This window comes from Magnolia sinica, chromosome 6 (assembly GCF_029962835.1).
Source record: "Magnolia sinica isolate HGM2019 chromosome 6, MsV1, whole genome shotgun sequence".
NCBI classification, from domain to species: domain Eukaryota; kingdom Viridiplantae; phylum Streptophyta; class Magnoliopsida; order Magnoliales; family Magnoliaceae; genus Magnolia; species Magnolia sinica.
In genome coordinates, this window is record NC_080578.1 from 57,609,388 (window position 1) to 57,635,376 (window position 25,989).

Sequence of the window (25,989 nt, forward strand, 5' to 3'; positions counted from 1 at the left end):
CTCCCTCATGCGCTCAGCCTCTACATCTCAGTCTACCCTTTTCTCCTACGCGAGCAGACCTCCCAAAACCCATCTCTTAATCATCAAAACCCCCTTTCATCGTAAGAAGGAGAATAAGAAGGGGAAGGAGAAGGAGAAGAAGATCTCTGTATAGGTAGAGCCATTTCTCACTGCCGCGGCAATCATCTGACACGATGGAAGCATATGGGCTTAGAGCGAGACTTTCCCTCAGGTTTGCTTTCCTTGTTTTTGTTTGTATTCTTTGATTGAAATCTGAGATGGGTTTTCTTTTGATTGCTTATGTGGATTGTATAAGATGTTACCAGTCCAAACGGGTCTAGTTCCAATGCTTCGATGGAGATTTTTGATTGGGTGTTTGCATGTTTGTTTAAATAGTTCATGAGATTTGGTGATTGATTGGATCTCTTATTTGATCCGTAGGGAAACTTAACCAGGTGTTGCTAATTTTGTTAGATTTAGTGTGGAATTGCTCTGTTTTGATTTGCAGATTTGATGTGGGTTTTCGATTTTTTATCATGTTGGATGATTTTTGGGATTGGTTTGAGGGGGGAACATTCATACATTTGATTTACGTTTTCCATTTTAATCTAGGTTTGAGAAGATATCAGATGTGGGTTTTGTTTATTTTCAGGATCGGATTTGAAGTTGCAGAGGTGATGTGTTTGTCATTGAAAGGGGCAGAGTGTAACGCCCTGAAATTCGGGGGTCGAGCATAACTCAGCTCCCGAGTTCCAAAACATCACTTATGCAACATATTTAATGATGGATGTATGTTGTCTGTATTAGTGCATAAAACATGGAATAGATTAAGCCAAATAGCAAATATAATTCAGGGATGAGTGAAGAAAGCAAGCGGAAGACTTATAGAAATATATGTGTACAAGTGCAAATCCCTGAAGTACATATACATACCAGGTCGTTCTGACAAGTGTTATTATCAAAATTACAAGTATTAGATTACATCATTTAATTTTCCAAAAGAAATCCCAGCATCCCGCGCATCAGAATGAGGCTCACTAGAACCCGTCTGAAAACTGCATAAAAAAGAAAGCAGCCTCATCATCATCCATCTCCCGCTCTGCCTCAGAAGTCGCATCAACATCTGCAACATCAGCAGCTAAGACAGAGTCTGGTGGGTGTTTAACACCGCCCCAGAACGTGGGAGTGAGTGATCAACTCAGTGGAACAATAAAGCATAGGTTAACATGTTATTAGTTCAATCAAGTAGTAATGATAAAGCAGAACAATTAAACATGCCCTAAGTACTCTTGTTAATGCAAGGATGTATGCAGAATGATGCGTGCCCTCACGCGTACACCCTCAGCCTCTTCATCTCACGTTACGCATGACACCACCTCAAAGTGTGCCACGTCTACAAAGCACATGCAAATGCGGTGCATGAACATGATTACCAAGTTATTATTAGTCCTTTTCATACAACAGGATTGGGAAGTTAAAGTACCTTCCTCATATCACCATACAAACAGTGATCCATACTAGGGTCGTCAGTCCTAGACATCTCATACGATCATATAGTTTTAGGTCGTTGCAAAGGGCTCGTCACCAATCAATGTACGCCTATTATACGTTCGTTACTACACTAAGGCTCGTCACCTCAATGCGGTATCCAGGCATGCTCGAGGTCACCACAAAGGGCTCGTCACCAATCAATGTAGGCCAACAGCGCGAATATAGTGTCCCACACCACCATAATCGGCTCACGAGTTTGGTTACTCACTAGTCACCACGGGGAGGCTCGTCACCCTAGCGTAGCCCAACAGCTCGACCACGGTGTCCCATACCACCATGCCGGCTCATGACTCTTAGTAGATCAAGGTACCATGGTTAATAGGATTTCATTGGTAAGTTTGGTACCCTAGATTCAAACAGTAGCGTCCATACATGGTGAACATACATCGAACAATCGGGTTACTTGATGAACTCGACTAGCACAGGCGCACGTTGGGTTGAGCGACATAGAGTGCGCAAACACTCCGTGTGGCCAAACCACTGCCGACAACTCTAATACGACTCGGGTTCGTCTAATACGTCCTACGTGGCGAAAGCAACCTCAGCCACGATCTTAAGGCCGTTACCGATTTCCTGGACTAATGCATAGTCCCACACACATTACACTATAACAGATATTCGTATTGAATGTAAACCAGTAAAGGAAGAACAACTCAAATCATGTGGTACACAAGCATTTGAAGAAATATCAACTTAACATAAATGTAAGCATAAGTAATACTTGAATTTAAATAACAAGGAATGTAACTTGCATGAAGGAAATCATACACATCAATAGGAGTGTTGAGAATCACTTCTCAACGCCCGTAAATAGTGTAATAAGTTACACTTTAGATCATTCAGACATTTCTACAAACACTTAAAATACATAGTTCAACATACATGACGTACGTTGAAATACATACATTTGGACAATTCCTTTTGCCAAGGAGTTATCACACATACAATTAGCATACATACATGACAAATAATCATGGCAAACACAGGTTCATATTTTTATACGCATACGGTACTTTATATATACACATAGAATACACAAATCTCAAAATAACACATGCATATCAGGAACGCAAAACAAACATAACATTTGGCATGTGAAATCTCATCTATAACAAGAATAAACCATTAACTGGCATTGAAAGCCTTGAAAACCATAACCTATACACTTAAAGTCCACACCTTAAGCCAGAAAAGAATACCGAACTGATTTCAAACGATATGTCTTCGTCAACGGCGACAGAATAACCTAATGCAAGAATAGAAATGAGATACAACAACACCAAGACTATTCTAAGCTCCAACACAGATTAGGGTTAGGTTAACTTACCCAAAGATGAACTCAGAATCATCAGAATAACGATTCAAAGTGAAGGTTCAAGGATGAAGAAGAACAGGAAAGAATCTAAGATGATTCACCAACATCTCTCTCACTATCTCTCTCTTTTCCTTTCTCTTTCTTAGGTAGGGTTAGGAAAATTCGTATGGAAAAGAGAGCTAGGGTTTAAGGACTATAAATAGGCCTCATATTGATGAAAATAACCCCAGGGCCAAGGTATACTTAGGGTATAACCAAAATCGGCCTCTCACGATACAACGAAGCACTTCCGGTGGGCCTATTACCATGAAAGGTCGGACTTAAGCTCTTTGACCATGGGATATAGGTCAAGCTGAGTTTTCGTACCGACCGACTTTACAGATCATCCGTGGTGGACCACACACAATTCAACGGTCACTGAATCTCGATCAGGTCCACAAGCACAAGGACATGCCTGGGCCACCTTCCCTGATCAGAGGGTGAAATTGGGTCAGAATCCAACGGTCAGATTGCTTAAAATCGTCGCGCAAGCGACACGACTCAGATTTCATAAAATCTTAATTAATATCCAACTGTTCTCACACTCTTCACTCCGAACTCAATCAAATCGACCCAGAACATCATCTGGACTTGATTTTTGAGGTGATGGTTAAGTCCATTATGGTGACCGTAACAGCCTAAGATCATCGCCATCGGACTATCGACGCGCTGTCCAGGTCCGATCCAGAACTTCCAAAAATTTCCTAGAACAACTGGATTTAGCGATGGATCCCAGATTTCAGAGTAACATAGCGCTAGCTAATCTACAAGTTTAGAGTCATGCAGATCGAATTTAAAGTGATTGATGCGAATTTCACAAGCAATCGAGATTAGCACTAATTACCCCAAAGAAAAACAACTACTAGGGAAAGAAAAGCACAAAATTTTTAGGGTCATTACAATCTACCCCCCTTAAAGAAAATTTCATCCTCGAAATTCATACCTTCTCATATTCCTCAAGGATCTGAGGGTAGCTCTTTCTAACCTCAACTTGAGATTCCCAACTAGCCTCTTCCATACCATGATGCGTCCATAGCACCTTCATAAGAGGGATAACCTTGCTACGCAATACCTGCTCCTTCCTGTCAAGAAGACGCGTCGGTCGCAGTACGAAAGTGACATCCTCACTCAACTGCACCTGCTCCCAACTGATAATATGCGAAGGATTAGGAACGTACTTCTTTAGCATAGAAACATGAAATATGTTATGCATGCCCACAATAGGGGTGGGCAAAGCAAGGTGGTATGCTACCACTCCCACTCGATCCAGAACTTGAAATGGACCAATAAATCTCGGCGTCAGCTTCCCCTTCTTACCGAACCGCAGAACTCCTTCATAGGAGAGACCTTCAGAAATACATGGTCTCCAACCTCAAACTCAGGTGGTCGACGCCTCGTATCAGCATAACTCTTCTGCCTACTCTGGGCTGTCAGAAGTCGATGTTGAATGATGTCAACTTTCTCTTAAGTCACCTGCACTAACTCTGGGCTGAGCAAACTACGCTCTCCAACTTCTGCCCAATAATGTGGTGCTCTGCACGGGCGACCATACAACGCCTCATAGGGAGCCATGCCAATACTCGCCTGGAAACTGTTATTATACATGAGCTCTGCATACTAGAGACAATCATCCCAACTGTCCTTGAAATCCAAAACACAAGCTCGCAACATATCTTCCAGGACCTGATTCACGTGCTCCATCTGCCATCTGTTTGCGGATGAAACGAGGTGCTGAACTTCAGTTTCACACCCATCGCTTCCTGAATACGAGTCTAGAAGATAGATGTGAAACACGTGTCTCTATCAGACACAATCTCTAGGGGAACTCCATGCAGACGTACTATCTCCTTGATATACAACCTAGCCAACTCGTCTGTAGAGTTTGTGACTCTGATCGGTAAGAAATGCGCCGACTTCGTTAATCGGTAGACGATCACCCAAATAGAGTCGTATCCCTTCCTCGTTCTCGGAAACCCAGAGATAAAATCCATAGAGATGAAGTCCCACTTCCATTTTGCTATGGGCATGGGCTGCAACAACCCAGGAGGTCGGCGATGCTCTGCCTTGACCTGCTGGCACGTGAGACAACGAGAAACAAACTCAGCAATCTAGACCTTCATATTGTCCCACCAATAATATCTCCTCATATCCTGATACATCTTCGTGCTACCTGGATGCATCGCAAGCTTAGAACTATGGGCTAACTCGAGAACCTCCCGTCTCAAGTCAGGGATGTCAGGAACACATAACCGGCCACGAAATCGTAGGCCCCCATCAGAACTAATACTCCAGTCGGAGTTCTCATCTGTACCAACCTGGTTCCTCATCTTCACCAAAAGCTCATCATCTGCCTGAGCTGCAACGATCCTCTCGTCGATAAGGGGCTGTACACGAACGTGTGCGATAACCTCATATGGCTCAACCATCGTAAGCTTCTGTTCAAAATCTCGCACGAACTCCAACATATCCCACTCTGCTATCATCAGCGGAGCTGCAGGCTCAATAGCCTTCTTGCGATTCAATGCATCTGCCACAAGGTTCACCTTGCCTGGATGGTAAGAAACATCGAACTTAAAGTCTTTCAATGTTTCCATCTATCGACGCTGCCTCATATTTAAATCATGCTGCGTGAAAATATACTTAAGGCTCTTGTGGTCACAAAAGAGCTCGAACTCCTCACTATAGAGGTAATGTCTCCAGAGCTTTAATGCGAAAATGACAGCTGCTAATTCCAAGTCGTGTGTAGGGTAATTCTCTTCGTGTTTCCTCAACTGACACGAAGCATAAGCAATCACCCTGTCCTTCTGTATAAGGACACAACCCAGGCCAACGTGAGAGGCATCAGTATATATAATATACTTAACCCCTTGCTCTGGCAATACTAGCACAGGGGCAGACGTCAACTTGTCCTTCAGCTCTTGAAAAGCTAACTCCGCCTTCTCATTCCAAGTAAACTTCAAATCCTTCCGTGTCAGCTGCGACAATGGTCTAGCAATCTTCGAGAAGTCTTGAATGAAGCGTCGATAATAGCCCGCAAGACCCAGAAAGCTCCTTACCTCAGTAACTGAACCAGGCTACTTCCAGTCCTGCACTGCAGCTACCTTGGCAAGATCGACAGCTATACCTTCCTTGGACACCACATGTCCCAGGAACTTGACTTCCTCTTTCCAAAAATCACACTTCTTGAACTGCGCAAAGAGCTGATTCTTCCTAAGAGTATCCAAAATCGCTCTTAAGTGCTCCTTGTGCTCTTCCCGGCTCGCCGAATAAATCAAAATGTCATCGATAAAAATAATGACGAATCGGAACAAGAATGGCCGAAACACCCTGTTCATCAGATCCATGAACATGGCCAGTGCGTTCGTAAGACTGAACGACATCACAAGGAACTCATAGTGACCGAAGCTAGTCCTGAAAGCGGTCTTCTGCACGTCTCCATCCTTGACGTGCAACTGATGATACCCTGACTGCAGATCAACCTTCGAAAAGTACCGTGCCCCCTTCAATTGATCAAACAGATCATCAATCCTAGGCAAAGGGTACTTATTCTTCACAGTTACCAAATTCAACTTGCGATAATCAATACACAATCGCAAGGAACCATCCTTCTTCTTCACAAACAAAACAGGTGCTCCCCAAGGAGACACACTAGGCCGAATAAAACCCAAATTCAGCAAACCATCTATCTGCTTCCTTAACTCCTCCATTTCACTCGGAGGCATACGATAGGTGGGTAATGAAATGGGCACCGCACCAGGCATGAGGTCGATAGCAAAATCAATCTCACGCTGAGGAGGTAATCCAGGAATCGACTCAAACACATCTTTAAACTCCCGAACTATCGGCGTGCTAACTAACGCTGATTCAGCCATACTCTCCAATAAAGAAGTATAATAATCAATACAAAAAGGGTAACTGACCTGAACTAGGAAAGTAACTATCTCGCCCTCAGGTCCATAGATGGTCACCGACCTTGCTTCACAATCAATCTCAGCTCGCATCCTCGTGAGCAAATCCATACCCATAATAACATCGTAATGATAAAGAGGTGAGACAAAGAAATCAACACGGATCGATCCACTTCTAAGATCGACCAAACAATCCATACAATGCTTGCTCATAGTAGAGGAAATCCCCGTAGTGGTACTAAGCGTCACTCCTTGCATAGGAACAATTCTCAAACCTAAATGCCTAACTACCGCATAAGATATAAGAGAAGTAGTGAACCCTGTATCCACCAACATAGAAACGGGAATACCTTCAATGTGCGCTGTCACCTCGAAGGACCTCGGCACCAAGTCAGACATAGGCGCTTCAGCTGAGAGTGCATGAACTCGAGCCTACTGCTGACGATTCGGCGGAGGAACGATGGGCCGCTGAGGTGGCCTGAAGCTAGGAACTGCAGGTCTGAAGGATGGATGAGTTGACGCTGATCGAAGAGGTGGAGGAGAGATAACCTGAGGCATCGGACGACTAATCCTCTGCGGTGGAGTAAAACCACTGGCCCGCATACGCGAAAAGCAAAAACGGTCCAAATGCCCCGTCTTCCCACAATACGAATAGCGAAGATCAGCTCTCAACTGCTGAGCGGGCGGTGCTGAACGCCTAGGAGGAGAATCTGCTCGCGGCCTCTTGCCGAGAAAATGTGCACCCTGAAAGTCCGGTCGCGGCCTAGGAACCATCGGTGCTCGCATGCGGGATGACCTGTCCCCGTCCTGCTCTGCTCGCAAGGACATGTTCACCAACTCCGCATAAGAAGAAATGCTAGCACAGCAAATCTTCGATCGGATCTCAGGTCTCAATCCCTCAGAGAAACGCCGCATCCTCATCAGCTGATCGCCTAGAATCAAAGTCACATACAGACCCAGCTCAGTGAACCGGTTCTCATACTCCGTCGTCGACAGCCCTCCCTGGCGGAGGCGAAGGAACTCACTCTCCTTCTCATGTCAGTACGTAACCGGGAAATACTTCTCATGGAAGCGTGCCTCAAACGCCTGCCACGACCACACAAAACCTTCCTCGACAGTGCGAAGAACACTGTCTCACCACAGACTGGCCTCCTTCTCAAACATGAAGGAGGCAAGCTCAACCTGCTCAACCTCTGAACAATACAGCGGTCTCAGCATCTTAGAGATGCGGTCGATCCAATACTCAGCCTCCTCGGGTCTATGAGAACCCACAAATGTAGGAGGTCGCTAGCGCTGGAATCGCTCAAAAGTGCCGCTCGCACTGGCGCTCCCAGATGGAGGCATAGGTGAAGCAGGTGGAGTCGCCCCTACTGACTGAGCAAAGATGCCAGCCATGGAAGAGAGGAACTTCTGCTGCTGCTACTGCTGCTGCTGCTGAATCTGCTGCTGCTGCATCAATAGCATCATCTGCTCAAACCTATTAGACGGTGGAGCAGTTGAAGATGCACGGCTCGGCTCAGGAACCGAAGGCGTGACTGGAGGAGCCATAGGTGTCGGCCCAACACCGGCATGAGACGGGCCCGCCTGTGGATCCGTCTGGCTATCGCTCAAGGGAGGAACCCCAACAAGCGACTCAACCAAAGACAGACGGACCGAAGCCTTCGAACCCTTAGGAGGCATCCCTACATTCAACAGAGGATGCAACCTGTCAGATTCTACGTCCACATAATCCATCCACACAGCATTCACAGGACAACTTCAAAGAGAAACAACATGCATTCCATTAAATAAAATCGTCGCAATACAAGTAGTGCAGCATTACATGAATCACGACTAGGAAAGCATGTGAACTACAACATCTAACACTTCAAGCAACAACAAACAACTACAAACAACTCTAACTACAAAGCCAACAATGGCTACACACAGAAAGAAACAACAAACAAAGCAAAGGACGGCTACACCGACAACTACTCGTCGAAATCAGGAGATGGAGGTGGGGCACCCTTATCTTGCAAGCAATACAGGATAAACTTCAAAGTTCGAGTCACCTTCTTAAACTTATGCCTCACAAGGGCTCGAAGATCTACAATATCCTAGCGTAGAACAACCTGCCCTTCTTCAAGCCGTGCGAGACGGGCATCCCTGGCAGTCTGGTCTGCGCTCTGCTCTGGTGCCACAGGAGGAGAGCACTCGCTCGTATCCTGTGCCTCAACCTCTTCCTCGTCTTGCTCTGTTTCTTCCTTAATCTTAGCACCACTTTCAGCATAACTCTCTTCATCATCGCTCTCTGACTCATCCTCACTCTCTGAGGCTTGTCGACCAGAACCGATCTCCATCTGCTTAAGGGTCGTCAGGCTAATATGACGAACAGGAACCGGCTTCTCTGCTCCAAGCCTATAGCCAAACTCATGTGTAAGCTTGCAAATGAGGTGGCCAAAATGAAGCGATTCGGTCCTCCTAGTCGAACGAGTGATGAGAATAATCTGGTGCAGGATGTATGTCGGCACACATAACTTCGCTTCTTGCCCCACCTAATACAGGAAATCTACCATCAGGCGCGTACACTCGCTGCGATTGCTCCACCTTGGGTATACATTGAACGTACACATGTGGTGAAGCAAACGGAAGTCGTCTTTCATGTTGGTAGCCAGAAGACTCCTATTAGGCTGCCATTCGACAAGACGACCACACAAGGATCGGGTGCGATGATCCCTCTCATGCATACTATTCAAATTCTTCTCGCTAGCATGCACCTCACCAAGTGGCACATTCAGGTGTTGGGATATCAAAGCGACATTGACTATAGCTTCCTGACCACTATCACAAGGAATCTTGAACTGCAGAGGCTCCAGCGAAGGATCACAAATATTGGCATAAAAAGCTCAAACAGTACTTGCATTCGCGCTATACTCACCTTCAAACAAGGGACACCAACCAGCCCCTTTCAGGTGCTCCAACAACAGAAACTCGCCATACAGCCGCGGATCAACATGAGCCTCAAAAAGGACTCTACGGCCTTCATAGACTCCATGCGATAGCTCCGCCAACAAGGTTCTACCAATGGGAACTCGAGGATCGAGGTCCCGCTTGGTCTGGAATTCACGAGTGGCGGACGTGCTCGCGGCGGCACCTCTCGACCTCCGTGCACGGGTTAGGCGGCTAGGCTCGGCTTCATCCACGGGCGCTCACTTCTTCCCCATCAAAGAAAGAAGGGTAGAAATGGAAAAGATGGCCGTGATAAACTCAAAGAGGGCCATGAGAAATGAGTGAAAGAGAGAAATAGGAAAGATGGAAAGTTTCCACACACTTGAGATCTCAAAAGAGAATGTGAGAGCTCAAATGAGAAGGAAAGAAAAGGTAAACAACAATGGGAGGTGAAGTTTTGAGATAGGGTGATGGGGTTTGCACGAAAATGGAGGAAGAAGAAGATTTGGAGGAGATTTGAAGAAGTTTGGAGAAGAATTTTAAGAAAAGGAGAGCTAGGGAGGGAGGATTATGAAGAAAATAGGTCTTAAAAGGAGTTTTAATCAACAAACCATGGAGGGGTGGGCCACACTAGGCCAAACAAACATCAGCCCGAGCTAGCCCGCTGATCGGCGAGGGCTCGCCGAACTGGAGATGGCATCGCCGATCTCTGGACCTTTCGGTGATGCCTCACCATTTGGGCAAGGTCCTCCTAGTCCCCCATGCTTAGAATGATGTGGGTCCCCCCTGGGCCCCACTGGAAATGCCCCGATCGGCCCCTTACATGATTTGACGCCTATCGGGCCATTTGGGCAGAAATCTGATTCAAACAGAGATTTCTTGAAGATTTAAGGGTTGAAATAGGATAATAAACCATCTAAACTCATTAATAGATGGTCTAGGAAAGGTTTCAGGTCGCTGTGTGTGATCAGGAGAGAGCACAGACTCGATCTCGGCGAACATTTTCAGTAAACTTTCGCCGATAGAAGCTACGGAACACAAACACACAAGCTACAATAAACTCGCTCCCAAATACACTGAAGTGGTGACAGCGTGCAATGTGTGACCATAACCCAGGTCCGGTTTAATCCAGATCATGCTCTGATACCAACTTGTAACGCCCTGAAATTCGGGGGTCGAGCATAACTCAGCTCCCGAGTTTCAAAACATCACTTATGAAACATATTTAATGATAGATGTATGTTGTCTGTATTAGTGCATAAAACATGGAATAGATTAACCCAAATAGCAAATATAATTCAGGGATGAGTGAAGAAAGCAAGCAGAAGACTTATAGAAATATATGTGTACAAGTGTAAATCCCTGAAGTACATATACATACCAGGTCGTTCTGACAAGTGTTATTATCAAAATTACAAGTATTAGATTACATCATTTAATTTCCTAAAAAAAATTTCAGCATGCCGTGCATCAGAACGAGGCTCACTAGAACCCGTCTGAAAACTGCATAAAAAAGAAAGCAGCCTCATCATCATCCATCTCCCGCTCTGCCTCAGAAGTCGCATCAACATCTGCAACATCAGCAGCTAAGACAGAGTCTGGTGGGTGTTTAACACTGCCCCAGAACGTGGGAGTGAGTGATCAACTCAGTGGAACAATAAAGCACAGGTTAACATGTTATCAGTTCAATCAAGCAGTAATGATAAAGCAGAACAATTAAACATGCCCTAAGTACTCTTGTTAATGTAAGGATGTATGCAGAATGATGCATGCCCTCGCGCATACACCCTCAGCGTCTTCATCTCACGTTACACATGACACCACCTCAAAGTACGCCACATCTACAAAGCACATGCAAACGTGGTGCATGAACATGATTACCAAGTTGTTATTACTCCTTTTCATACAACAGGATTGGGAAGCTAAAGTACCTTCCTCATATCACCATACAAACAGTGATCTATACTAGGGTCGTCAGTCCTAGACATCTCGTACGATCATATGGTTTTAGGTCGTTACAAAGGGCTCGTCACCAATCAATGCACGCCTATCATACCTTTGTTACTACACTAAGGCTTGTCACCTTAATGCGGTATCCAGGCATGCTCGAGGTCACTACAAAGGGCTCGTCACCAATCAATGTAGGCCGACAGCGCGAATATAGTGTCCCATACCACCATAATCGGCTCACGAGTTTGGTTGCTCACTGGTCACTACGGGGAGGCTCGTCACCCAGCATAGGCCGATAGCTAGACAACAGTGTCCTATACTGCCATGTCTGGCTCATGAGTCTTAGCGGATCAAGGTACCATGGTTAATAGAATTTCATTGGTAAGTTTGGTACCCTAGATTCAAACAGCAGCATCCATACATGGTGAACATACATTGGACAATCGGGTTACTTTACGAACTCGACTAGCATGAGCGCACGTTGGGTTGAGCGACATAGAGTGCGCAAACACTCCGCGTGGCCAAACCACTGCCGATAACTCTAATACGACTCGGGTTCGTTTAATACATCCTAGATGGTGAAAGCAACCTTAGCCACGATCTTAAGGCCGATTACCAATTTCCTGGACTAATGCATAGTCCCACACACATTACACTACAACAGATATTCGTATTGAATGTAGAACAGTAATGGAACAACAACTCAAATCATGTGGTACACAAGCATTTGAAGAAATATCAACTTAACATAAATGTAAGCATAAGTAATACTTGAATTTAAATAACAAGGAATGTAACTTGCATGAAGGAAATCATACACATCAATAGGAGTGTTGAGAATCACTTCTCAACGCCCGCAAATAGTGTAATAAGTTACACTTTAGATCATTCAGACATTTCTACAAACACTTAGAATATATAGTTCAACATACATGACGTATGTTGAAATACATACATTTGGACAATTCCTTTTGCTAAAGAGTTGTCACACATACAATTAGCATACATACATGACAAATAATCATGACAAACATAGGTTCATATTTTATACGCATACGGTACTTTATACATACACATAGAATACACAAATCTCAAAATAACACATGCATATCAGGAACGCAAAACAAACATAACATTTGGCATGTGAAATCTCATCCATAACAAGAATAAACCATTAACTGGCATTGAAAGCCTTGAAAACCATAACCTATACACTTAAAGTCCACACCTTAAGCCAGAAAAGAACACTGAACTGATTTCAGACAATATGTCTTCGTCAACGGCGACAGAATAACCTAAGGCAAGAATAGAAATGAGATACAACAACACCAAGAATATTCTAAGCTCCAACACAGATTAGGGTTAGGTTAACTTACCCAAAGATGAACTCAGAATCGTCAGAATAACGATTCAAAGTGAAGGTTCAAGGATGAAGAAGAACAGGAAAGAATCTAAGATGATTCACCAACTTCTCTCTCACTTTCTCTCTCTTTTCCTTTCTCTTTCTTAGATAGGGTTAGGAAAATTCGTATGGAAAAGGGAGCTAGGGTTTAAGGACTATAAATAGGCCTCATATTGATGAAAATAACCCCAGGGCCAAGGTATACTTAGGGTATAACCAAAATCGGCCTCTCACGATCCAACGAAGCACTTCCTGTGGGCCTATTACCACGAAAGGTTGGACTTATGCTCTTTGACCATGGATCTAGGTCAAGCTAAGTTTTCATACCGACCGGCTTTATAGATCAGCCGTGGCGGACCACACATAATTCAAAGGTCACCGAAGCTCGATCAGGTCCACAAGCACAAGGACATGCCTGGGCCACCTTCCCTGATCAGAGGGTGAAATTGGGTCAGAATCCAACGGTCAGATTGCTTAAAATCGTCGCGCAAGTGACACGACTCAGATTTCATAAAATCTTAATTAATATCCAACTGTTCTCACACTCTTCACTCCGAACTCAATCAAATCGACCCAGAACATCATCTGGACTTGATTTTTAAGGTGATGGTCAAGTCCATTATGGTGACCGCAACAGCCTAAGATCATCGCTATCGGACTATCGACGCGCGGTCCAGGTCCGATCCAGAACTTCTAAAAATTTCCCAGAACAACTGGATTTAGCAATGGATCTCAGATTTCAGAGTAACATAGCGCTAGCTAATCTACAAGTTTAGAGTCATGCAGATCGAATTTAAAGTGATTGAGGCGAATTTCAGCAGCAATCGAGATTAGCACTAATTACCCCAAAAAAAACAACTACTAGGGAAAGAAAAGCATAAAATTTTCAGGGTCATTACACAGAGACACCCTGTTGTCATAAAAAAGAGAGAGAGGCTGATGATGTGGGAAATTGCAGCATTTTTCCTTGGGGGCTTTGTATCATGTGAACTTGTTCCATATCCTTTTATGGTTCTCTAATAGCTTCTTTTAACATAGTTATTTACCCCTTGCTCCCATCAGAATTAAGGAAATTAATTTAGATTTCCCTTTTCCACAATTGATCTTGCTTTCATTCCCAATAGTGGATTTCCTCTTCCCTCCTATGCTCTAATGTAGCCATTGTTTCCTTCATCTCGTCCACATCTCCTTGAAACTATAGACTCCATTCCTTGCCCATATTGTGAATGGATTTTCCAACTCATTGAGTGTTCACTGCTGTTTAATTCATCCTTATTTTTGAATCGATGGAACATTCTGATGAAAAATCTAAGAAATCTACATGTCATATTAAAAAAAAAAAACTAACTAGGATATTCTGGAACCTGTTTCCCTCAAACCAGACTTGGGTGTTGTTTTATGAAACTTATTTTCAGCACTTATACTATTCAGATCGTTTGGCAAATCCAGATTATTAAGTGCTTAAATTAATTTTCATTGAAAATATGGGTCTTTTTTTCAGCTCCCCTCCCTTCACTTAATGCTGAAAGTGGTGGTTGATTAAAATTTCTTTTCACTTTTGATTAAAATATCACTAAGATTATTTCAAATTACAATCACTTTACGTTTTCAACAGTTGATTTATTTTCGGAGCTTGAAAGAGTTTGAGTGGCTATAAGACTATGACCTCGGAATGCAGAGGAGTTGGTTGCAAATGCTAATTTTGCTTATTGTGTAGAATTGTAGCCAGAGGTTTTTCTAATTGCACTTCTCTTTTGTTTGTAATTGCTTATGCCTAAATTTACACCAGATGTGCAACGTGTAATGCTTTCCAAAAATAAATGAGAAATGTAAGCCAATCCATGGGCACCAATCACATGGCCATTCTCATGTTTTGCAGAATGTTATACTGATGCTCAAGCGGAGGATTATAGGCCCTTGTATAATGTTAATGTACAAGCTTGGGCCTGATATCAAAGGCCCTATTTGCTTTTAGACCCAATGACTTAAATGGGCCAAACTTGGGTTGATCTACATTAAGGTTCTATTGTAGGTAATATGCATATTCCATAAAAGAGGATCCAATTAGCTTCTTTTTTTCTCGTGTACAACCAAGTTTATTTAATATTCCATCTTTCTACTTATCCTTGATTTGGCTATCTGATAATCAGATAATCCTGCTTGACCACCTGTTAGGCACATGATGTAATTTCTTTGGTTTTGCATAAAGTATGCTTATATTTGGACAGCACATAGTTTTGTTGTTCTGTTACAGGTGGTTTATTGTAGGTGCTTTTTCTCAGTTTCGTGTTGTTTTGCTGGTGGTTGCTTGTTAACTTTTAGGACTTGATTAGGTTGGTTAATGTTGCTACTTCTTTATTTAGTTAACTTTAGTAGGAAACTATGCTTATCATGATATTTCTGTTAGGTTGATACTCATTTTTAGGATTTGTATTATGCTTATGAGTTTCTTCTCTTTTGAGTCGTCTATTGAGAATTCATGTTCAAAATACACCTTGGTAGTGTCCAAGCATTTATTTGTGTGTTTCATGTTTAAATTGATAAAAAGAAGGAAATCATGATTAAGTCTTATTTATGCTTTTTTAAGTTAATGGGTCTTAGTCAAACCTTGAAACAGGTTTGACTATATTGAACGAGGTTGCCGAGCTCATGGCTTGGTTGTAATTTTGAATTTCAGAGGTATGTCTCGAGAACTTTCAAATTTCAGATTACCTCTTTATTTCTATTGGTTATGCAAAATGTATGTCCATTGTAATTTTCAATTTCATTTTGTTGCTTGCAGGTTAATGGAATGCATTTTTTTATTGTGTATTTTATATATTTTTTCTTATTTTTTATTCTTTTCCTTTGTATATGTTTGGATACTGGAAACTAAGTTCGAAAATCTTGAATGGTTTTGAATCGTATATATAGCAGCACGACCTATGTTTCCTTGAAAGGAATTTCGATAAAAGACGGGATATGCAAGTCAGTACTCCTATTTCTTTTGCGGCCTTCTTTTATCTACAAATCATTTTTTTTTTCTTGCAAATATGTGGGAAACTAGGTTTTTGGAGTCTTCAGAAAATGGTGTATAAATTTTGGTTATGATCATCCATTAGAGGTTGAATTTTAGAAAATGGTGTATAAATTTTGGTTATGATCCTGACATTGCTTTTGCAGTCTTCAGAAGAAGGTATTTGATGTCCTCTACCGGATAGCAGACATCCCTTCTTGGAAGCTTACAAGATCAAGATAATTGTAAGTGTAATTCCCTGGCTTGTTCAGACCTGCACCATTCTAACTGAATATGCTCTTTCCCTATTGTTAGATTTTGAAATATTGGTAGGGTTTTGGTATAAATGAGATATTCTAGTTCTCACAATCTGATTCTTGTCAGCTTGAAGAGATGGATTTCCATGGTGTTCTTCAAATGATTCCTTCATGTTTTCAACTAGCGATTGTAGGAATTAGCTTGAGGAAAAGCAATTTTAAATTATGCTCTTCTATTAACAATGTGATCATTTAATTACTTGTGCAATTCATTACTCATCCATTGCTCTAACAATATCTTATTCAGTCATTAAGCTATAACTGCATTCTCCTATGTGTTTGAGAGTGCGGATGTGTCTCTCTCTTTAGTTTAGGAAATCAATCTACCTAGAGGATCATGCTGATAGTTCTTTTATCCAGAACATTGGTCTGTTGGGCTCCACTATGGATGCACCATTTCATAATATCTCCCAAGGTTAGAGATCCTAGCATTTCCTTAAGACTTTTGTATTTGTGTGCTTCTTTACACATATTCTGCACATGTTTTGGAGTGTAGAACTCCGTAGCAGCCATGAGATGAAACATGAACTTGTACTCTTGTACTTTTGTACTTGTGTGCTTGTTTTTTAGTGTAGAACTCCATAACAACCATGAGATGAAACATGAACTTCATTCTTAGTTGAGATCCAAGAGGCAAGGACATAAGACTTAATAATTTGGAAAATTATGTCTTGTTTTTTAATCATAATTTCTTCTTTTGTTTCGACTTTGGATGATATTTCCAAGCACGTGCTTGAATTATTTGAAGTGCCTATGATGGCCTGGTAGTGTTCTTTCGTGTCGTATTATAAGATTCAAGCTTTTATTGAAATATGTTTGTAGAATTATCTGAGGCTTGATATCAAGAGAGGAAAATTCTCTAGTGAAGAAAAGCGGATCATTGTCAACCTTCATTCAGTTGTTGGAAATAAGTAAGTTTTCAATTGCTTTAATATGTATTTTGATGCAATATTGAGTTGAATTCCAATCTGTAACTCTGATACTAATTAATTTCTTTTATGTGGAGTTATTTGGAAATTAAGAAAAGATAAAGTCAATCATGGAATAACATTTTTTTCCTTCTGTATTTGCAGATTCTCACATAAGCAACTATGTTTGCAAGAACGACATTCTTGATGTGCAGCTATTGCAAGTGACACGGCAAGGCTCGAACATGTTACTGTGGTATGGGGATTATAGGACCTGATCTATTGACATACTTATATGCATCATGTATAGGCCTTAAATTGCATAACTTCTAACTGTATTTGGCTGTGCCTAGAGGACTTGGTCCATTTTGTGTTTGGATTGTGCTTGCACTCATGTCGATTCTAACCCCACTTTCCTCGTTTATGGCCTTCAAAGAAAGGTCAATGGTCCAATATTGCCTTTTATATCTGCTCTCTACACTGAATTCATATTCACTAGATTTTGTTAGAAGTTACATTTGAATTTGGAAGTTCAAACATGCACCTGAAGCCACTTGAGTACACATATATTGGGATCTCTTCCCTTGGAAAAGGCACATTGTTCCATTGTCATTGAATGCAAGTCCCCATTGTGTAAAAATATTCTCCTGAAATATATGGATCTTCATGTGCTTTACTTTCCTTAACATTCAAAAAAATTATAATGACTAAATTGTAATCACTTTCCTTAACATTTAAGAATTGAGGGATTGGGCATATGAAATTCTTGGTAGTTTTCACTTATACTTTACTTTGCAACTTACAACCCAATAAAATGCAACTGATGCCACTGTTACCATTATGCAAAGGCTGTTATGGCACACCATGCCTGTAGCTAAAGCTAATGTGGTTGTCATTAGCTGAAGGATAACTGGGTTTCTACCTTCCCATAATCTGTATTTGGCCAACTAAAGCTAATGTGGTTGTCATTTGCTGAAGGATAACTGGGTTACTATCATGGTAGGCTTTTTCTGGTTTGATAGTTTTTCATAGATTACATTTAATGGGCATTCTTGTCTGCAGTGGGCGACACTCGCAAACATGTTATCTAGACAGTTGCACCTTTTCTTCTGTATTTTGAGTCCATGGTTTTTTTTTAATTGTTTGGAATCTGGACTATAGCAATCTGGCTTCTAAATCATATTTATTTCTTACCCATGACAGATTGCTTCTGAAGGTCTCAAACACTGAGTGTTTGAGTGTTCCTTGGCTGACCTTCAGGCTGATGAGGATCAGTCCTACAGGAAGATCCATCTTAAAGCAAAGGATATCCAAGGAAGGAATGTCCTCACAAACTTCTGGGTAGGAAAAGTTCTTTCCACCATCACTTGTTATGCTCTTTAGAGAAGAAGAGTCTAATCAGATTGGGATTTTTTAGGGAATGGATTTTACAACAGACAAATTAAGATCGCTCGTCCGTAAGTGGTAAACCTTGATTGAGGCGCATGTAGATGTGAAGACGACAGACAACTACACCCTGAGAATGTTTTGCATTATATTCACCAAGAGGCGCCCTAACCAGGTTAAGCGAACATGTTATGCCCAGTCAAGCCAAATCAGACTGGTGAAGATCTAACAAACTTTTGTTTGTATTGGATATGTTTTTACTGTTTAACATTATCACCATTGCAAAACATGTGTATTTGTCCAAATCTTGTACAAGTAGCATTAATATACTGTTGTTGGTCGTGTCAGATTCGCAGAAAAATGAGGGAAATCATGGTTAACTAGGCAACGTCCTGTGATCTCAAGGAGTTAGTGCAGAAATTCATCCCTGAGGTGATTGGAAGGGAGATTGAGAATGCGACATCCAGCATCTATCCTCTGCAGAATGTCTTCTTTCGAAAAGTCAAGATCCTCAAAGCCCCAAAATTTGATCTTGGCAAGCTGATGGAGGCATGTTTCCTTTTGCCTCTAAAACCTCATTTCTCTATTTTTTATCCTCTCACCCCTTTTCTAGAGATGGAATAAGCCACAGTTGGAACTCGACCCCTTTTTTTAGTTGTTGCTATTTGTTGAATAAATACCAGTTCAGATCAACATATCTTTTTTCTTTTTTCTAAATCATGGATGAGTGAGACTTAATTGAAAAGAACTTGAGATATATAACCATCTACCAAGCCATTGCATCTTTTTCCCCTGTACAAACAGTTTTGATTTTGATTATTTTTTTTTAAAATACAAAGCAAACCCTTTGTCAAAAGCCCATGGTATGAAATGAAAGTGTTTCTCTTGCCTCGCTTCAATCTGAGGCAGCTCATATGAGGCCAGAGAATGGTTCTTGGTTCACCATTGCTGAATGGTCTTGTAACTCTTCACCATTAGTACATGAAACTTCATCTTCCACTGAAAGATCTTCCAGCTCCAAAAACTGATTGATTACTGCAAGATCTTTCGACTCAGATCCATCAAATGAGACCATGTGATTTTGTTGGGCAGTAGTAGCATATGCATCATCATAGGTATCCCCAACACCAGAATCTTGCATTTCCTTTTCCAGAATCTTTCGACTCAGATCCATCAAATGAGACCATGTGATTGTAATTAAATAAATGAATGATTGTAATTGAATGAATGACTATGTAGGTGGTAATTGAATGAATGAATGATTATACAGGTGGTAATTGAATGAATAATGAATGATTATAAAAAATTTTAATGTGGGAAATAGCTACGGATATTAACCATAGCTGTTATAAAATGGCATATTGCTACGGATCAAACACTACTTTTAGCTACCAATAATATTCGTAGCTGTAGGTATTTTTGCTATAGAAATATTTGCTATGGATTATATCCGTAGCTATTTTAAGCTATAGCTACGGATTAAATCAGTAGCCATAGGTTTTAGACCTATTGGCTCGACACCTACGATGACGGTCGTGCTACGGATTTAATACGTAGCCATAGATCTATGGCTACGGATTAAATCCGTAGCCTTTGCCCATTTTTCTGGTAGTGTCCTTTTAATGAAGATTACTCAATGGTATGAAGATTTAGCTAAAGTTTTTTAATGAACCTCCTATAAAATCCTATGTGACCTAGAAAATAGAGAATGTCATGTATGCTTTTTAGAGCCGACAAATTAGCAATTAGATCTATTTTGGCCTTACCCACTTCTGAACCATGAAATTGAACTTTTCCCAATTTAAGACAAGGTTCTTCTCTTCTTCACACCTTGTCAATATCAAATTCAAGTGCTTAAGGCACTCATCAAACATTCTTCCAAAAATAAAGTAGTCATCCATGAATACTTCTAGAAAATGTCCAACCATGTCTAAAAGGATACTAAGCATGCATCTTTGGAATGTCACAAGAGCATAACATAGCCTAAATGGCATTCTTTATTAAGTAAAGGTGCCAAAGGGGGATGTAAAGGTGGTCTTCTCCAGATCTTTAAGGGTTATTTCAATACGATTATATCTTGAGTACCCATCTAAGAAGCAATAATAGGAATGCCCGGCAAATCTTTCTAAAATTTAGTCAACAAAAGGTAAGGGAAAGTAGTCTTTCCCCATGACGATATTCAACTTCATGTAGTCAATACACATTCTCCAACCAGTAGTAACTCTAGTTGGAACGAGTTCATTGTTGGCATTAGTTATGATGATAATTCTGTACTTCTTAGACACCACTTGAGTTAGACTTACCCAATAACTATTGGATATAGGGTAGATGATACAATAGTTTCAACACCTCCATCTTAACCACATCCCTCATGTTAGGATTTAATCGGCATTGTGGTTGCCTTTATCTTTTGGCATTTTCCTCTAAGTGTATTTAGTGAGTGCAAATCAGGGGGTCAATTCCCTTAAGATCCATAATAGTCCCTCATATGGCACTCTTGTAGTTTTTAAAAGTAACATTTAGCTTGCTTTCTTACGCATTATCTAAGTAGGAGAAATCACCACTAGATATGTGTCTCCTTTACCTAAATAAACATACTTGATCAATTCCCTTGAGATCCATAATAGTCCCTCATATGGTACTCATGTAGTTTTTAAGAGTAGCATTTAGCTTGCTCTCTTACTCATTATCTAAGTAGGAGAAATCACCACTAGATATGTATCTCCTTTATCTAAATAAACATACTTCAGCTCAGATGGCAATGGTTTTAGGTCATGCTCCAGTGGCTTGATGCTAGATTGTAGAGGCTTTGAGTTTATAAGGGTCAATTTTTCAACGCCTGGCCTCCACCGATTGGTTTCAAGCACCGGCTCCGAATTTAATAAGGTGCTCACTATATCTTATATAATGTGATCGTCAGAGTCCATAAAATGAACTATACAAGCTTCTAAGAGGTTGGAGATTGTAGTCAATATGTTCTCCTCTTCCACGAGCATGTTAATCATGTTTACCTCATGGACCTCATCTACATCCCTAGGTTGTTTGTAGAGAGTGAACACGTTCACCTCTAATGTTATGTTCCTAAAGGACAATTTCATCATTCCATTATGACAATTGGTGATCGCATTTGAAGTGGCTAAGAATGGACGTCCTAGGATGACCAAAATCTGAGTGCTAGCATTTATAATTGGTTGTGTGTTTAAGATGATCAAGTCTATTAGGTAGTAGAACTTATTAACTTAGACTAACACATCCTCAACTACCCCTCTTACTATACGAATAGATCAGTCTGCAGGTTGTAAGGTGGTCTTGGTGGGTTTTAATTCACCAAGCCCCAATTGTTCACACACTAAGTAGGGTATGAGGTTAATGCTTGCCCCCAAGTTTAGTTGGGGGAGAGTTTTTCTTAATAAATATGCTCACTTGTTCTGTCAAAAAGGCATTCTTTCGCACATTTAATTTGCATTTAAATGTGCAAAGGTCTTTAACAAACTTGGCATAAGATGAAATTTATTTAATTGTATCTAATAAGGGAATGCTGATTTTGACTTGTTGAAAAACTTTCAAGAAGTCATGATTCTCTTATGGGTGTTTTGATGAGACTAGTCGATGGGGAAACAGATCTACTAGCTTGTGTTCATGCACTGGCTCTTTGTTATGTGGGGTAGGGCTTGGTCCATCATCACTATCAGAATTATCCGAATCCTTAAGAGTGTCGGCCTTCAGCATTATCATCTTATTTATTTTCTTACAACTTATAAGAGTGGTCATGGACTTCACTTGTTCCACATTTGGGTTAGGAGGATTTAAATCACTCACTTTGTATTGCCCTTTTGGGTTAGGCTGAGGTTGGGGCAGTCTCACTAACAATCAACTGTGATTCAATCCTCAAAACTGATGTTTTAAGATAAGTTATAGCTTGCATGGTGGTTTGATTGAATTGTGTTTGCCCTTGATTAAATCCTTGTAATGTCTCCTTAAGGGCCCTCTTTTATGATTGCACTTGTGATGCGCTTTGAGTGTGTAGGGGGAGGTCATTTAAGAGTGCTTACATAACAGCTGGCCTATTTCTCTAACTAAAGTTGGGATGATTATACCAGTTAGGACTGTACGTGTTAGAGTTCGACACACTAAATGAACATTCGTAAGAATTCATGGCATTCCCTTGAGCTTGTAACCATCCTAAAATTTTGGCATTGTTAGATAATCCTTTGTAAGGTGTTCATCACTCTCGCATATGCAACATACACTTTCCACAACTGCATTGGTGGATTAGATCACTTTCAACTTTTAGAGTGAGGCCCGCAATCTTTGCATTTACATTGTCCTCTACCTTGATGATGTATATTCTCCCTTTTTACTTAAGGTTGGGATTGGAATTATTTAATTTGTTGGTGGTGTTCCATGAATGTGCATTTTCAGCCAACCTATTAAGGTAATCACATGCCTCCTTTGGGTCCTTTATCATAAACTCATCATTGCACATCATCTCAAAAAATTGGCACATATTTGAATTCAATCCATCATAGAAAAAAACTAATAACTCAATAAATTTCATAACCATGGTGTGGGCATGGGAGTAACAGGTCCTTGAATCTCTCCTAAAATTTGAAGAATGTCTTGTCTTCCTTTTGGGAGAAGTTCATGATGGCGTGCCTTAAGGTATTGGTTTTTTGAACTGGGAAGAACTTTTTAAGGAACTTCCTGAAAGTATCCTTGTTTGTCAATATATGTGTAAGTTGAGTCCTAGAGTCAAGTGAGCCCCATATGAAGATTGCAAGACCAAAGACTCACCAAATTGAAGAAGTTTGAGTGCGGTATATAGGTATATTAAGCCTCACTTCACTAACCAAACCCTATCAGGTAAATGTCCCACTTAAAATGGTTCAAAATTGCATGTTTGCACAACCCTTGGTAAGCATAGATTTATGGTTATTTTAAAGTTTGTGGAGAATGAATTAATTGGTAAAATTCATATTCTGTCAATTACAATTGAAGTCTAATCGAGCATCTTCGATGGCATCATGTGTTGGGACTCAAATATTGTATATTTAACCCTTCAATCACATTAATTTTTCTGACATTTAAGTGAATTTGATTTAATTATATATGCTTTTATCATGCAAGGCGGTTTTGGACCTAAAGATGAATATACGCTTAAGAGGATGGATTTAGAGCTCAAAAGAAGATAATGAGAATTGGATATTTAGAAGTCATTAATGAAGAATTCACATGCCAAAGATCCAAGGAAACCAAGTGAGAAATGAAGAGAATCGAAGATATGAAATGAAGAAAAGGGATCCTAAAAATTGGCCAGAAAAATCATATTTTAAAATTCTGAGTCTAAAAGAGAAAGTCTTGAAATAATTTCAAAAATAGACTTCGGTCCAATCGAAGCCAACTTCGGTCCAACCGAATTTGCACAAAACAGTCAAAGAAGAAATTAGGATTTTCAGCCTTAATTCGGTCCCATCGAAGCCAACTTTGGTCCCACTGAAATTAACTTCTGTCCCACCTATATTTGACAGATTTTACACAAAATTTTCAGATACGACTTTGGTGCGACTGAAGCATAACAAAAGTGCGTAAATCTAAGCTCAGTTTGCAAAATCTCCAAGTCATTGCGAAAGTTAGAGTTCCACAACTATAAATAGGTGTACCTAGGATGTTCCAAAGCATCTTCTAAGTCTTGGAAAGGGAGAGAAGGCCAAGGTGGAACACCGACAATGTTCTTCCACTTCGATTTCTTCTCGGGTTCTAGTTGATCTTTTGTTTTTCTTCTATGATGTTAGTCTTCTTAGGTTTAATCTCTTAGCTAAGGCTAAGGGATGAAACCTATAGTTGATTTTGATGTTTAGTTTGCGTTGATTCAAGTATATGTTGAACTTCCATTAAGTTTTAGTTTAAATAAAGATATATTTCCAGTTTTCTATGGTTTATTGTGACTAAAATTACAATAGCTGTTGTGACAACTTTTGATATGATCTTATTGGCTTTGGAATTGTGTGATCTGTAAAAGTTGTTGTTCACCATCATCTATGGGCATGGTGGATGATTGAATTCCTTGCGATGATTGTAATTAGATTGATATTTGGAAACTAAACTAAGGAAACGTTAAGATTTTGTTTTGACTACTCCATCATCCGATTTGATAGGATAAGACTTCAATTCTAATCGAGTTATCATTGAATCAAGTAAATTGATATTGAGATTGCTATATGTGGATTCCTGGATCCTTAGTCTTTTATCTTTATTATTCAAAACTTTTTTTGTCTCATTGGATTAAAAACCCAGACCCACCAAGTTAGTCTTAGATTAGTTCTAGATCGTGTTCTACATTCCTTATGGATTCGATTATGCTCTCACCAAGTTATTCCTACATCGAGACCCTGCACTTGGGGCTGTGAATATCGAATAACTGTTCGATGGCATCAAAACAATGGCCTAGCAGTTCGACAACTAAACTATGAAAATCCTGGATATATTCAATGGAATCGAAGGCAGTTCAATGCAATTAAAACTTAAGCTTTAATCGCATTGAACCCACTTCAATGACATCGATATATGGACATTTGTCTCTAGCAAGCTTTAAAAAACTCTAAATGTATTTGATGCAATCGAACCTCTTTCAATGGCATCAAAGTAAGTTATCAATGTCATCAAAGATAGTTCAAAAGCATCGAAATTTGGCCCAATTTGTTTAACATCTTTCAAGGAAAATCCTATAACTCTTGATGGCATTGAAGACCTTTCGATGACATCAAAATTCAAATTTCGATGGCATCGAAAGTCTAATCGATGACATCAAAATATGGACAAAACTAGCAAGAGAGTTTTTATAGGAAAATGAAGTTAATCATAATGGCATCGAACTGCAACCGATGACATCTTCGATGGCATTGAAAGGTTGTTCATTGGCATAAAAAAAGTACTAAAAATGTCAAGCAACCAAAGTGTATTTTTCAAGGAAAATCTAGATGGCATCGAGCCATCTTTTAATGACATTGAAGTTCCCTTTAATGGTATCGGAGGATGCTCAATGGCATCGGATACAATTTGTCTAGCACCTATTTGAAAATCTTGCTGCAAGAAGTCGATGGCATCGAAGGAAACTTCGATGGCATCGACAATGACAAATTTATGCCCTTTTTTTAGCTTTGAGATTTGACTTTATATACCAGTTGGGGTTGTTTCTTAGCTTTTTGAGGGAGCAATAAAGAGATCTTTGAGACAGTGCTTGTTATAGTTAATACCCTTTCTCTCAGGCCCTCTTTCCCATAGGAGTTAAGC

General features: G+C 40.6%; 2 long non-coding RNA genes and 1 pseudogene across 2 annotated transcripts; all 3 read left to right on the top strand.

Annotated features, from left to right (window-relative positions):
- The first annotated feature begins 14,835 nt into the window (after positions 1–14,835).
- LOC131248781 (uncharacterized) lies at positions 14,836–15,741 on the top strand. Its single transcript, XR_009172452.1, has 3 exons — positions 14,836–15,277; positions 15,362–15,426; positions 15,711–15,741. It is a non-coding gene; the product is annotated as an uncharacterized LOC131248781 (long non-coding RNA).
- Positions 15,742–15,949: 208 nt separating this feature from the next.
- On the top strand, positions 15,950–16,814 carry LOC131248780 (uncharacterized). The gene is made up of 3 exons (XR_009172451.1): positions 15,950–16,060; positions 16,256–16,333; positions 16,473–16,814. It is a non-coding gene; the product is annotated as an uncharacterized LOC131248780 (long non-coding RNA).
- Positions 16,815–16,928: 114 nt separating this feature from the next.
- On the top strand, positions 16,929–19,323 carry LOC131249626 (small ribosomal subunit protein eS1y-like; annotated as a pseudogene).
- The last annotated feature ends 6,666 nt before the right edge of the window (positions 19,324–25,989 follow it).